We start from the raw sequence: 12,964 nt of genomic DNA on the forward strand, positions 1-12,964 counted from the left end.
GCGTTGATGTCTTATCAACCTACTCTTGTGCGAACATTTATATTCGCACTGATCACATTTGAATGGTTTTTCCCGACTGTGAATAAGTTGATGTGTGATCAAAAGACTATTCTCTTTGCTGGAAAAGTCACACTCATCGCATTTGAAGATCTCTTCAACGTTCCTCTTTCGCATGTGACGTTCTTGATCATTTTTAGAATATTTGCATCGAGTTGAAAGTTCATTCTTAGATTTTTCTACTGAAAGAAAATTAACCCTTGAATATAAGTTTAAATCGAAGTTTGCACAAAAAGCTGAACCCTCTGTTAATTTGTGTCTCCTTGATACAAATTTTCCAGATAATATAATGTTCGGTTTGTTTTCAAAAAGGTTATGAATTTCCAAAGTTTTAGCGGATTATCATTCACTTCTGAAGAAGTTTAATTATCACGAAAATTATAGTTGAAGGGAGCCCAGCCAAAAATGTAAATCCCTCATAGGAAAAAATAGGAGTATAAATAGTATAAAAAATACTCTTCGGACGAAATTTTCCGATGGAAAATCGTCGGCTGTTGCAAGATATCCCTGACCAGTTTTCGTGATCAGTTGCTCACCATGCAGACCTTACTTCATAATTTTGGTTCATTGGTATCACGATAAGTTTATAAGAAATATTCCATAAGTATGACACTTGAGACATGCTAGAGACATAATGAGAGCTAGTTCGCGAAAGACACGCCAATTGACTACACGCGGTTTTGCAGTAGTTTCATCATCCTATTTAGTCGGAACTAAGCCTTTGACATCGCCATAACCAGGCGTCAATTTTCGAGATAATCTGTGTTGTATCACCAACGTCACTTAATGACAAGTGTTCAGTAACAACTGAGAAACTTATGTGACATTGCTTATGAACTTATGGTATCACTGTGCGACGAGTGATTCGATAGGCTTTTTAAGAATCATTTCAAACCCTGAGATATTTTCACATTTTGCAAATTAATAACTTAGCTATGGTTAAAACAAAAAGGAATATACTATAAGAAGGTATAAGTTGCGAGATCTTACGCTTCTACTCTTACGCCGGTGTCAGTGGACAAGTAAGCCCCGCTCTTTCATGACCGTCATTACTCTGCCCTTTCCCTTTGGATCCCGTTGGGGATAGGCCATACAGACATGAATGACGTATTCCCAATAGAGAAAAAAACCTCGAGCAAACCAGTGTGGGAAATAAGGATTTTTTAAAAACTGGACCTGTGGCCAGTAGAGCCTAGGTATTTTAATTAAAAAACTGGCCACGGTGCCACCTACCACTTTTAGCCTAAAAAATCAGGCTTTCGTAATTTAGGGCCAAATTATCTATTCTGGACAATATTTGCTAGGGCGTAGGCTTAGTACGTTAGTTTTTATAGTTATGGGTATTTAAAAATATTGGAGTCTTAAATTAAGAACTATAAGTCTTTATTGAGTAATGCTAAATTAAAAAATTCGGCCCGTAGGGAGGGAGTTGACACTCCATTGCTATCTTCCCATAGACTCTAATACAATCAAAGGCAGCAGGCTGCCTTTCCCTAGAGACCAGACCCAAACAAGACTACCGAGAGATTATCTTCCCTTTAGCCATGCTTTAGCTAACTGCAAAAATCACTTCATCTACAGATTCTACACAGTGTAGAGCGTAGACAGACATACGAAACCCACCCATAATCCCACTCCCACATACACAATTCAGGCCAAGCAAGCAAACAGCATAGAAGCAAAGACGAGACAATCTTAGGGATTAACATAGTATTTATTTAATGATCCAAAATCTTGAGGGGGAAAACTTTGAATTAATTAAGTGGCCACCAGGGCCAGTAGACCCCAAAGCGTTTAATTTTTAAACTGGCCCAGGTAATTTTTAAACTGGCTATTGGCCTGTGAAAGTGCCTTATTTCCCACACTGGAGCAAACTAAACAGAAAACGGAGGCTTCCCGCGGTTCTGAAAAGATACGACAGTCCTTTTCCAGTGCCATTAACAATCTAGTTAAAGGTTTTGAATCTAACTTAGATTGAAAATTATTGAAATTGTCTGATAGTTAGTAAAGGTTTTGAACCTAACTTAGATTGAAAGTTATTGAAATTGTCTGATAGTTAGTAAAGGTTTTGAACCTAACTTAGATTGAAAGTTATTGAAATTGTCTGTAGTTCTAAACAAGCTGGTTACTCGGATAAAAGTCATACTCTACATTGTTGGATATTGATTTGTTTTTTGGCCAATGCTTGGGGGGGCATATATCTGTAACCAAATGTTGTACACCCCATGATCATTGATACTTTCCACTCAGTTGTTCCCAATAAACATGATCCCTCATAATTGATGGACTTTTCAAAATCACCCCTTTTTACCAGCGTCAGTGGATATATTGCTCAAGCTTATTTTCAAACACGGTAGCAGTATGACTCTCTCAGGTACTCACACTTTTTAAGAATAATATTGCTTACCAATTTTCGAGCTAGCAGACGAATAGTTTGACGCACAAGGTTCAAGGGCATCTAAGTGGGACACTGAAGTATCGTTTTTAAGTTCAGGCGATATATCCGGTAAGTCGCTATCCAGATGAACCGGGGTCAGTTCAGAAGAACCGCAGCTCGGTTCAATATTTCCTTTTTCATGACACTTATTTTTAGATTCCTGTGCTTCCAAAGATTCTACAATTGAATCGTTCTCCATATTTCTTTCAAGGGACAATTCCAAATCGTTTTTTGACTTCGACATTCAGTTGAGGAACTCACACTTTCATGGACTGCGACGTAACATCCCGATTTTCTCTGTTTGTCAAGGACCTTTGACACGGAAAATTTTCATATAACAAAAATAAATGTAAATCAAGATTTGGCATTGATAAGTTTAGGACGACAGATTTCTAAGTCGAGGCTTAAAAAATGTACTATTTTAGTAATAATGTTATCATAAATTTTAAAATTACTTATGTCCATGGTTAAGTGATTTTTTTACCTATTTGAGATTTTAAGGACTATTTTAAATATGCACCTTCGGGCAATTGCGTACCACCCTGCCTTCTTGATAACAAAATTATCGCGGCACGTGCTCCATGTCGAATGAAATTTAACGCGAGATTTTTTAAAATTGCGCGAGATGTAGAGCGTGCAATGAAAATTTTTTTAACAGGAATGCAAAGCGTTATGCGATTGGTCGGACGTGCTTATTTCAAATTATCCATAAAATCTCAAACTATTTTGAATTTTGAAATCATTTCGAAGTATTTCCTGAATATTGTATTATATAGACATGTCTTATAATTAGTAGAAGAATCGATAAAAAAATCGCTTGATTTCACCTTTAATTTCAATAATAAATTTTATACCAATGTGTATTTCTAATATTTTTGATTAAACTCTATAAAAATAATGTTATTAGTTATCACTTACACTGTTCTGATATTCTTGCTCTTTGGAGAGATAGTTTCCTCTTTAATTTACTGTTTTCCAACTGTATGGCTAGAAAATTTCAAATTGACTGGGTCCTATTCTGAGACGTTCGTTAGCGCAACCGAAATTTCCTAACGATCGGGCTAACGAAAAGCCCGTAACGAATATTTTCTGCCACCCGAAAAAGGAGCAATTCTAAACACATTTTTTATCGCTTTCGTTACCTCGTCCTTCGGTGATAGAAGCAACGCGGTTTTCGGTATAGGATGATAGAAGGTTTTTTTTCCTCCTACACAAGTACCAATCATATTAAAGAAACTTTGTAGTAGACGACGTTTCCTCTTTATCTACGCAGTAGCGGCAGTACGCAGTGATCTACGAGACTACGCTGCTGCGCCGCGGCTGCATTCGTAAGAGAACGTAAGAAAAGAGCTGCGTTGAATAACAATCAACACTTTTAGATTTTGAAATTGAGCTATTTTGCTAAATCTTTCGATACGAAACATTTAATTAACAAAAAAGAAAATTAGGAAATGTGGAATTAATCGATACACTATTTTATTAGTCTTAATTTTATCATCAAAGACTGGAAATCTTATATTCTCCGGGGCTAAAATATCAACAATAGCCTTGCTGAAAAACCTAATGGCCGTTAAAATCTAAATGACATTAAAATGGTTAAACAGTATTTGTTAGACTAAATAAGAGAAATCTTTACCTTAACCTTAATATTTGGAGGAATGGCCAAAACGTTTTGCCCCGTAAGTATCTCGCCAAGCCTATCACAAATATGAAAACTATCTCTTTCCTAATTCTAAATAACCTTCGAAACCTATAATCATTTAGTTCAAAAGCTTGAAGCCTATCTCTAAATATTCTTTGACGTCTTAAATCACGTCGAGGAAATTATTGCTAACCTTAAAACTTCACGTCGCAAAATATCCGCCATTTTAAAATTGTCTTTTCGAAGAAAACATCTTCGGTACAAGCCCAAACGAAAGCAAATCCCTATCGTTATCGTACCGATCATTTCACGCCATTCCTACCGAACAAAATCTCTACCGAACGCCTCAGAATCGCTTTTTTGCCCTCTAACGAAATTTTCGGCCGCTAACGACAAATTTCGTTCGGTACGATAACGATAGGGATTTGCTTTCGTTAGGGCTTGTACCGAAGATACAAGCCCTAACGAAAGCAAATCCCTATCGTTATCGTACGGATTCCGGAACAAAAGATAACTACACCAATTGCCGCCAAAAACTAATCTCTAGCAGTAGGTTTTAATTTTTGAGCACGGCGCGGCTGGGGGCCGGAGCTGGCACCATGGGTATACCATAGCCAACTCGATCATGCGCTCCTGGACACAAGCTGCTCGCAGTCGCAGCGGCTAGAGTGGGGAAATGTAAAGCCCCGCCCATTGACATGCGCAATAACCACTGGATGTCTTACTTCCAACAGCAACACATAAATAGCGAGAAAATCTACTCTTTGGTGCGAAATTTAAAATGCTTAGTTTTACATCATTGGTGTTACTATAGATTATGTTAGTTCAAATCTTAATAAAAAGGTGAATATTTGTGTTATTATATAGATTTTAAAATATTTCCCACCATTTTTTAAACACAACATATACATTCATTATTATTAATCCCTACGTTAGGAAAACTGGATTAAATTATTGGTACACCGAGCGATGATGTTTTAATTGTGAAATTCCTGCACATGCGTCTTTGCAAGGTCATGTCTTGCTTTTTCAATGAAAGACTAACAGTTTTCCAATAGCTATTTTGTTTGAAGGATCATTTTTCTCTGAATTTTTGCAATTTGCAGTTAGTTCCAGGATAAGGACTGTAGTCTTTGTAAAGTGCTGCGCCTGAAGCAATTTTAGTTACCAAAAATGTAAATAATCACAATAAAGAAAGGAGGTCAATGGATAAAGGATGGGCGTGAAAAACATTCGAAGCTCTATAGGATGTGCAACTCCCTGTACAAAAAAGTAGGCAAGTTGATACTAGCAACGCCTGACTAACAGCGCTGGAAAGCCTTGCCCTTGAGTGATAAATTAAAAAGTACTGGGCTATAGCCCACTCGATGACGCGCTCGACGAACCAAGCTGTTCGCGTTAGAGGCAACACTAAGAGGCGGGAGGGAAGTACGCAGAAAAGGAGACCTCCTACCTCTGTTTTTCTTTTTTTTTTCAATGCAAATTAGGCTCTTACGTCCTCGATAAGGATGCGATTAATGAGGTTTCAGAATGTGTGTAAGCAGGGGAAGGAAATGAGGTTTACTTTGGAGGTGACGGAAGGGGTGTAGGGGTCAAGTCAAGTCACTTCCGGCGGACACGTGGCAGTCGGCACCTGTAGGGTAGGATGCGTCGTATTCCCTCAAACTTTGCCGCCCAGAAGCTTGGCTTACAGGAGTGCACCACACTCCCGGCTCACCTGTGTGTTGGTCTATTCATATACCAAATCTCTAATACAGTTCTGCGCCGCTCAAAAACTTTTCATTTGTTAATATTTCAAAGGAAAGAGATAGATGAGTATGAGTTTCCAAATAAAATGACTATATTTTTCACAATATGACAAGGTTAGGCACTTACTTCAATCGAATTACCACCTGAAAATTGATATTCTTTAAATAGATTTTATGAACTTTAATATTCGTTCGAATATTAAATGCTTGTAAAACTAACTTTGTTTCAATAAATGAAATGGGTCGAACTAAAACAATAAAAATTCACTTATAATAAAATCAGAGTATTAATTAAAAAATTTAAATTGTTAAAAATGTAGTAGTATTAACTTATAATGAAGATTATACATTGGCATCCTCCACTAATGTTTCTTAAAAGTTTTCATTTAGAATTCTTTTGAATATTTAGTTATGGTCAATGGTTTTGAATATTTATTGCGATCACATGCGAAGGGTTTGCCTGGTAAAGTCACACTGATCACATTAGAAGGGTTTTTCTCTACTGTGGACGCGTTGACGGGTCAGATAAAATTACTCTCGCAGCTCACCTTAAATCACAATGATCAAATACGAAGTTTTTCAACACCGTGAAATCGTTGATGTGTGATCAATAAGCACATCGACGCGCTAATGTTGTCACTGATTACATTTGAATGGTTTTTCTTCACTGTGAGTGAGTTGATGTGCGATCAAATGGTTCTTCTGCGTGCAGGCATAATCACACTGGTCACATTTGAATGGTTTTTCCCCAGTGTGAATGCGTTGATGTGTGACCAAATGGATTTTTTGCGTGCAGACATAATCACACTGATCACATTTGAAGGGTTTTTCACTACTGTGAATGCGTTGATGTGTGATCAAATGGTTCTTCTGCGTGCAGGCATAATCACACTGGTCACATTTGAATGGTTTTTCCCCAGTGTGAATGCGTTGATGTGTGACCAAATGGCTTTTTTGCGTGCAGACATAATCACACTGATCACATTTGAAGGGTTTTTCACTACTGTGAATGCGTTGATGTGTGATCAAATTATTCTTCTTCGTGCTGGCATAATCACACTGATCACATTTGAAGGGTTTTTCACTACTGTGAATGCGTTGATGTGTGATCAAATTATTCTTCATCGTGCTGGCATAATCACAATGATCACATTTGAAGGGTTTTTCACTACTGTGAATGCGTTGATGTGTGATCAAATTATTCTTCTTCGTGCTGGCATAATCACACTGATCACATTTGAAGGGTTTTTCTCCAGTGTGAATGCGTTGATGTGTGATCAAAGCACTCTTATGCGTACATTTATATCCACACTGATCACATTTGAATGGTTTTTCCGGACTGTGAATAAGTTGATGTGTGATCAAAAGGCTTTTCTTGTTGCTGGAATAGTCGATCTCTTCAACGTTCCTCTTTCGCATTTGAAGTTCTTGATTATTCTTAGAATATTCGCATCGAATTGTTAGTTCATTCTTGGACTTTTCTACACAAAGAAAATTAACCCATCAATATCGAAGTCAGCACAAAAAGCTGAACCCTCTTTTAATTTGTGTCCCCTGTGTCTCCTTGATACAAATTTCCCAGATGATATAAAGTTCGGTTTGTTTTCAAAATCTAAAAGGTTACGAATGTCGCGGATTCACTTCATTTCAGTAAACTTGACGAAGTTTAATTATCACGAAAATGATAGTTGCAGGGAGCCTAGCCAAAAATGTAAATTTCTTCTTTCCTGAATTATAGGATTTCATAGGAGATAAAACGTGTTATTATAGGAAAGCATAGGACAAAAAATGCTCATACATAATATTCCTTTGGTTAGGACTATGTAGGAAAATCTCAAAAAATTGCAAAATTTGATTTTACTTTGAACAGAGAAACTTAAGTAAATAAAATTTAATAAATAAAAAATTCTGAACTAGCGTAGGTAGTTCAGCAAGTTCGGTGTCTGTTCAAATGGGACCTCGATCAGGCTAGGAAATAAGACAGGTTTACAGGTCAAAAACCAGTTTATTAATAGCTTGGACCACTTTTTTTTATTCAAAGCGCGAGGGTCACTGGTCCCAATGACTAGTTTATTAATTCCTACATTTATTAAAAATTGATATGGGGACCTCTTTAATTATTTTCATTTTAACATAAATTTCGACTCCAGGAGTCCAGTTGTGTACACAACCCCTTTGACAACCCTAAGCCGAGAGAGATTTTTTTAGAAGAGAGTACGACCACAAGTCCTGGGACCAGTAGAAAAATAAATTGGGGAAGGGTCATTGGTCCCGGGACCAGTTTCATATTTAAGACATCAGGGGTCACTGGTCCGGAGGACTAGTTCAAAAATAAACCTTATTTCCAAGCCTGACCTCGATAACGGAGCTAATTACTGATAAATTACGAAAATTTAGGATATTATATGATAATATAGGTCAGGTGCAAAAAAATTGAATTTTGTTGGAATTATAGGACCCCTGCGTTCCCTGTAGTTTGGACGCTGGTCAGTGTTATTTGAATTTTTCTCATTCCAATACCCTAAATGGAGTTAATTAAATTTAATAAATAATAATTTTTGAAATTGGCGGAATAACAATAAAAATGGATTTAGTGACAGACGAACTGAAAATGTTGATCAATTTGTTCCATAGAAGCGCATCGCTTCCATTTTAAATTCCAACGACTAAATCCTTTGATTAAACAACAATTGAAAGTTTTTTATAGATGGTGCCAAAAAACTACTATGATTATTTAAACAAGGTAAAAAGATCATTTTATATTTGGTACTAGAGTTAGCACCTGCTTCTCTATGAGCCTTGTTCCCCGTGCTACGGTTGGGAAGATAATCATACGTAGAGGGGGGGTCGACACAATTTTTGGATAAAGGAGGGCTTCTCATATTGCGGCGCAAACAAGTTTCAACGAAGTGTACTTTTTGTTTTTATTCATATATACTTTTGATTTAAGAATTGTTTTTCCATCTGATTATGCATAAAAGATGATGAACGGTATAAAAATACTCTTCGGACGATATTTTCAGATGGAAAATCGTCGGCTATTGCAAGATATCCCTGACCAGTTTTGGTATTCAGTTGCTCACCATGCAGAACTTACTTAATAATTTTTGGTTCATTGGTATCACGATAAGTTTATAAGATGTGTTCTATAAGTATGACACTTCCTATACTTCGTAATGCTAGAGACTTAATGAGAGCTAGTTCGAGAACATCAATTGACTAAACGCGGTTTTGCAAGAGTTCCATCATCTTATTTAGTCTAAACTAAGCCTTTGACAGCGCCAAAACCAGGCGTCGCTTTTCGAGAATCTATGACTCTTCACCTTTGTCACTTCATGACAAGCGTTCAGTATAAACTGAGAAACTTATGTAACATGTCTTATGAACTTATGCTATCACCGTGCGACGCGGGATTCGATAGGCTTTTTAAGAATCATTTCAAACCCTGAGATATTTTCACATTTTGCAAATTAATAACTTAGCTATGGTTAAAACAAAAAGGAATATACTATAAGAAGGTATAAGTTGCGAGATCTTACGCTTCTACTCTTACGCCGGTGTCAGTGGACAAGTAAGCCCCACCCCTTTCATGTCCAACATTTCTCTACCCTTTACCATTGGATACCGTGGGGGAAAGGTCAAACAGACACGAATGACGTATTCCGACTAGAGAAAAAAACCTCGAGCAAACTAAACAGAAAATGGAGGCTAACCGCGGTGCTGAAAAGGTACGACAGTCGATTTCAAGTGCCATGAACAAGCTAGTTAAAGGTTTTGAATCTAACTTAGATTGAAGGTTATTGAAATTGCCTGCTAGTTCTAAACAAGCTGGTTACTCGGATTAAAGTCGTTGTTGGATATTTCCTTGTTTTAATGGTCAATGTTATTTTTGGGGGGGGGGCATATATCTGTAACCAAATGTAGTACACAACATGTTCATTGATACTTTCCACTCAGTTGTTCCCAATAAACACGATCCCTCATAATTGATGGACATTTCAAAATCACCCTTTTTACCAGTGTCAGTGGATATATTGCTCAAGCTTATTTTCAAACACGGTAGCAGTATGACTCTCTCAGGTACTCACACTTTTTAAGAATAAAATTACTTACCAATTTTCGAACTAGCAGACGAATGGTTTGAGGCGCAAGGTTCAAGGGCATCTAAGTTGGACACTGAAGTATCGTTTTCAAGTTCAGGCAATATATCCGGTAAGTCGCTAACCAGATGAACCGGGGTCATTTCCGGCAAACCGTAGATCGGTTCAATATTTCCTTTTTCATGACACTTATTTTTAGATTCCTGTGCTTCCAAATATTCTACAATTGAATCGTTCTCCATATTTCTTTCAAGGGACAATTCCAAATCGTTTTTTGACTTCGACATTCAGTTGAGGAACTCACACTTTCATGGACTGCGACGTAATATCCCGATTTTCTCTGTTTGTCAAGGACCTTTGACACGGAAAATTTTAATATAATAAAAAGATTTGGCATTGATAAGTTTAGTACAACAGAATTCTAAGTCGAGGCTTAAAAAAATGTACTTTTTTAGTAATAATGTTATCATAAATGGTTAAGTGGTTTTTTTACCTATTTGAGATTTTATGGACTATTTGAAATAAGCATCTCTGGGCAATCGCCTACCACCTTGCCCTCTTGATAACAAAATTCTCGCGGTACGTGCTCCATGTCGAATGAAATTTGGCGCAAGATTTTTTAAAATTGGGCCAGATGTAGAGGGTGCAACGAATTTTTTTTTAACAGGAATGCAAAGCGTTATGCGATTGGTCGGAGGTGCTTATTTCAAATTATCCATAAAATCTCAACCTAAATTGAATTTTGAAATCATTTGGAGGTATTTCCTGAATATTTCATAATGTAGACTGGTCTTAGTAGAAGAATCCATAAAAAATCGCTTGATTTCACCCTCCTTTTAACTTTTATAATAATTTATTTTACCCATGTGCATTTCTTTTATTATTGATTAAACTCTATAAAAATAATGTTATCAGTTATCACTTACACTGTTCTGATATTCTTGCTCTTTGGAGAGATAGATTCCTCTTTTATTTACCGTTTTCCAGCTGTATGGCTAAAACTTAACTGAAGTAGTTACGGATTTCGGAACAAAAGATAACTACACCAATTGCCGCCAAAAACTAATCTCTAGCAGACTCAGAAGGTTCTAATTTTTGAGCACGGCTCGACTGGGGGCCGGGGCTGGCACCTGGGGTATGCTATAGCCAACTCGATCATGCGCTCCTGGACACAAGCTGCTCGCAGTCGCAGCGGCTAGAGTGGGATATAGACCGAGTGGGGAAATGTAAAGCCCCGCCCATTGACATGCGCAATAACCACTGCATGTTTTACTTCCAACAGCAACACGTAAATAGCGAGAAAATCTACTCTTTGGCGCGAAATTTAAAATGCTTAGTTTTAAATCATTGGTGTTGCTATAGATAATGTTAGTTCAAATCTTAATAAAAAAGGTGAATATTTGTGTTATTATATAGATTTTAAAATATTTCCCACCATGTTTTAAACACAACTTATACATTGTTTATTACTAAATAATAAAGGATTTACATTCATTATTACGTTAGGAAAAATGGTTTAAATTATTGGTAGACCGAGCGATGATGTTTTAATTGCAAAATACCTGCACTTGCGTCTTTGCAAGGTCACTTCTTGCTTTTTCAATGAGAGACTACAGTTTTCTAATAGCTATTTTGTTTGAAGGTACATTTTTCTGTGAATTTTTGCAGTTAGTTCCAGGATAAGGAGAGTAGTCTTTGTAAAGTGCGGCGCTGAGGCAATTTTAGTTACCAAAAATGAAAATAATCACAATAAAGAAAGGAGGTCAATGGATAAAATATGGGCGTGAAAAACATTCGAAGCTCTCTAGGATGTGCAACTCCCTGTACAAAAAAGTAGGCAAGTTGATACTAGCGACGCCTGACTAACAGCGCTGGAAAGCCTGGCCCTTTGACGCGCTCGACGAAGCAGTACGAGTCGGCGGGACGTTGCTTTGCTTCTTGGCTTGAGGGGAGTACGCTGTCTATTGGTTTCTCTTCAAGTAAACAATGGAATGGTCTATTCATATATTACAGTCCTGCACCGCTCAAAAACTTCATTTGTTAATATCTCAAAGGAAAGAGATATGATGTTGCCAAATGAAATGAATATAGGCCATATTTATCTCAGTATGACAAGGTTAGGCACTTCAATTGAATTACCAACTGAAAATTGATATCATTTAAACAGATTTTTATTAATTTTAATATTCGTTACAATATTAAAGGCTCGTACAACTAACTTTCTTTCTAAAAATGAAACTCAAACAATTAAAATTCACTTATAATGAAATCGGAGTAAGTAAAAAAATTAAAAAGTTAAAAATTTCGTAGTATTAACCTATAATGAAGATTATACATTAGCATCCTCCACTACTGTCTCTTAATAAATTTCATTTAGAATTCTTTTGAATATTTAGTTATGGTCAGTGGTTTTGAATATTTATTGCGATCACGTGTTAAGGGTTTGCTGGTAAAGTCACAATGATCACATTAGAAGAGTTTTTGTCAACTGTGAACGCGTAGACGAGTCTGATAACACAACTCTTTCAGCTCACCTAAAATCACAATGATCACATACGAAGTTTTTCACCACCATGAATTCGTTGAAGTGTGATCAATAAGGACTTCCACGCGCTAACATAGGTCACATTTGAATGGTTTATTATGGTTTTTCACCACTGTGAATGCGTTGATGATTGATCAAATGAGCCCTATGCGTGCATGCATAGCCACACCGATCACATTTGAAGGGTTTTTCACCACTGTGAATGCGTGGACGTTTGATCAATAAGCTCTTCCACGCGATAGCGTATTCACTCTCATCGAATTTGGAGGGGTTTTCACCACTGTGAATGCGTTGATGTATGTTCAAACTACTCCTCTGTGTGGTTGCATATTCACAATGCTCACATTTGAATGGTGTTTCATCACCATGAATGCGTTTATGTCTGATCAAACCATTCTTACGAATACTTGCAAAGTCACACTGATCACATTTGAA

Source organism: Phalangium opilio, unplaced genomic scaffold, assembly GCF_054372755.1.
Source record: "Phalangium opilio isolate 3A_F unplaced genomic scaffold, DU_Popi_V2 ptg000209l_1, whole genome shotgun sequence".
NCBI classification, from domain to species: Eukaryota; Metazoa; Arthropoda; class Arachnida; order Opiliones; family Phalangiidae; genus Phalangium; species Phalangium opilio.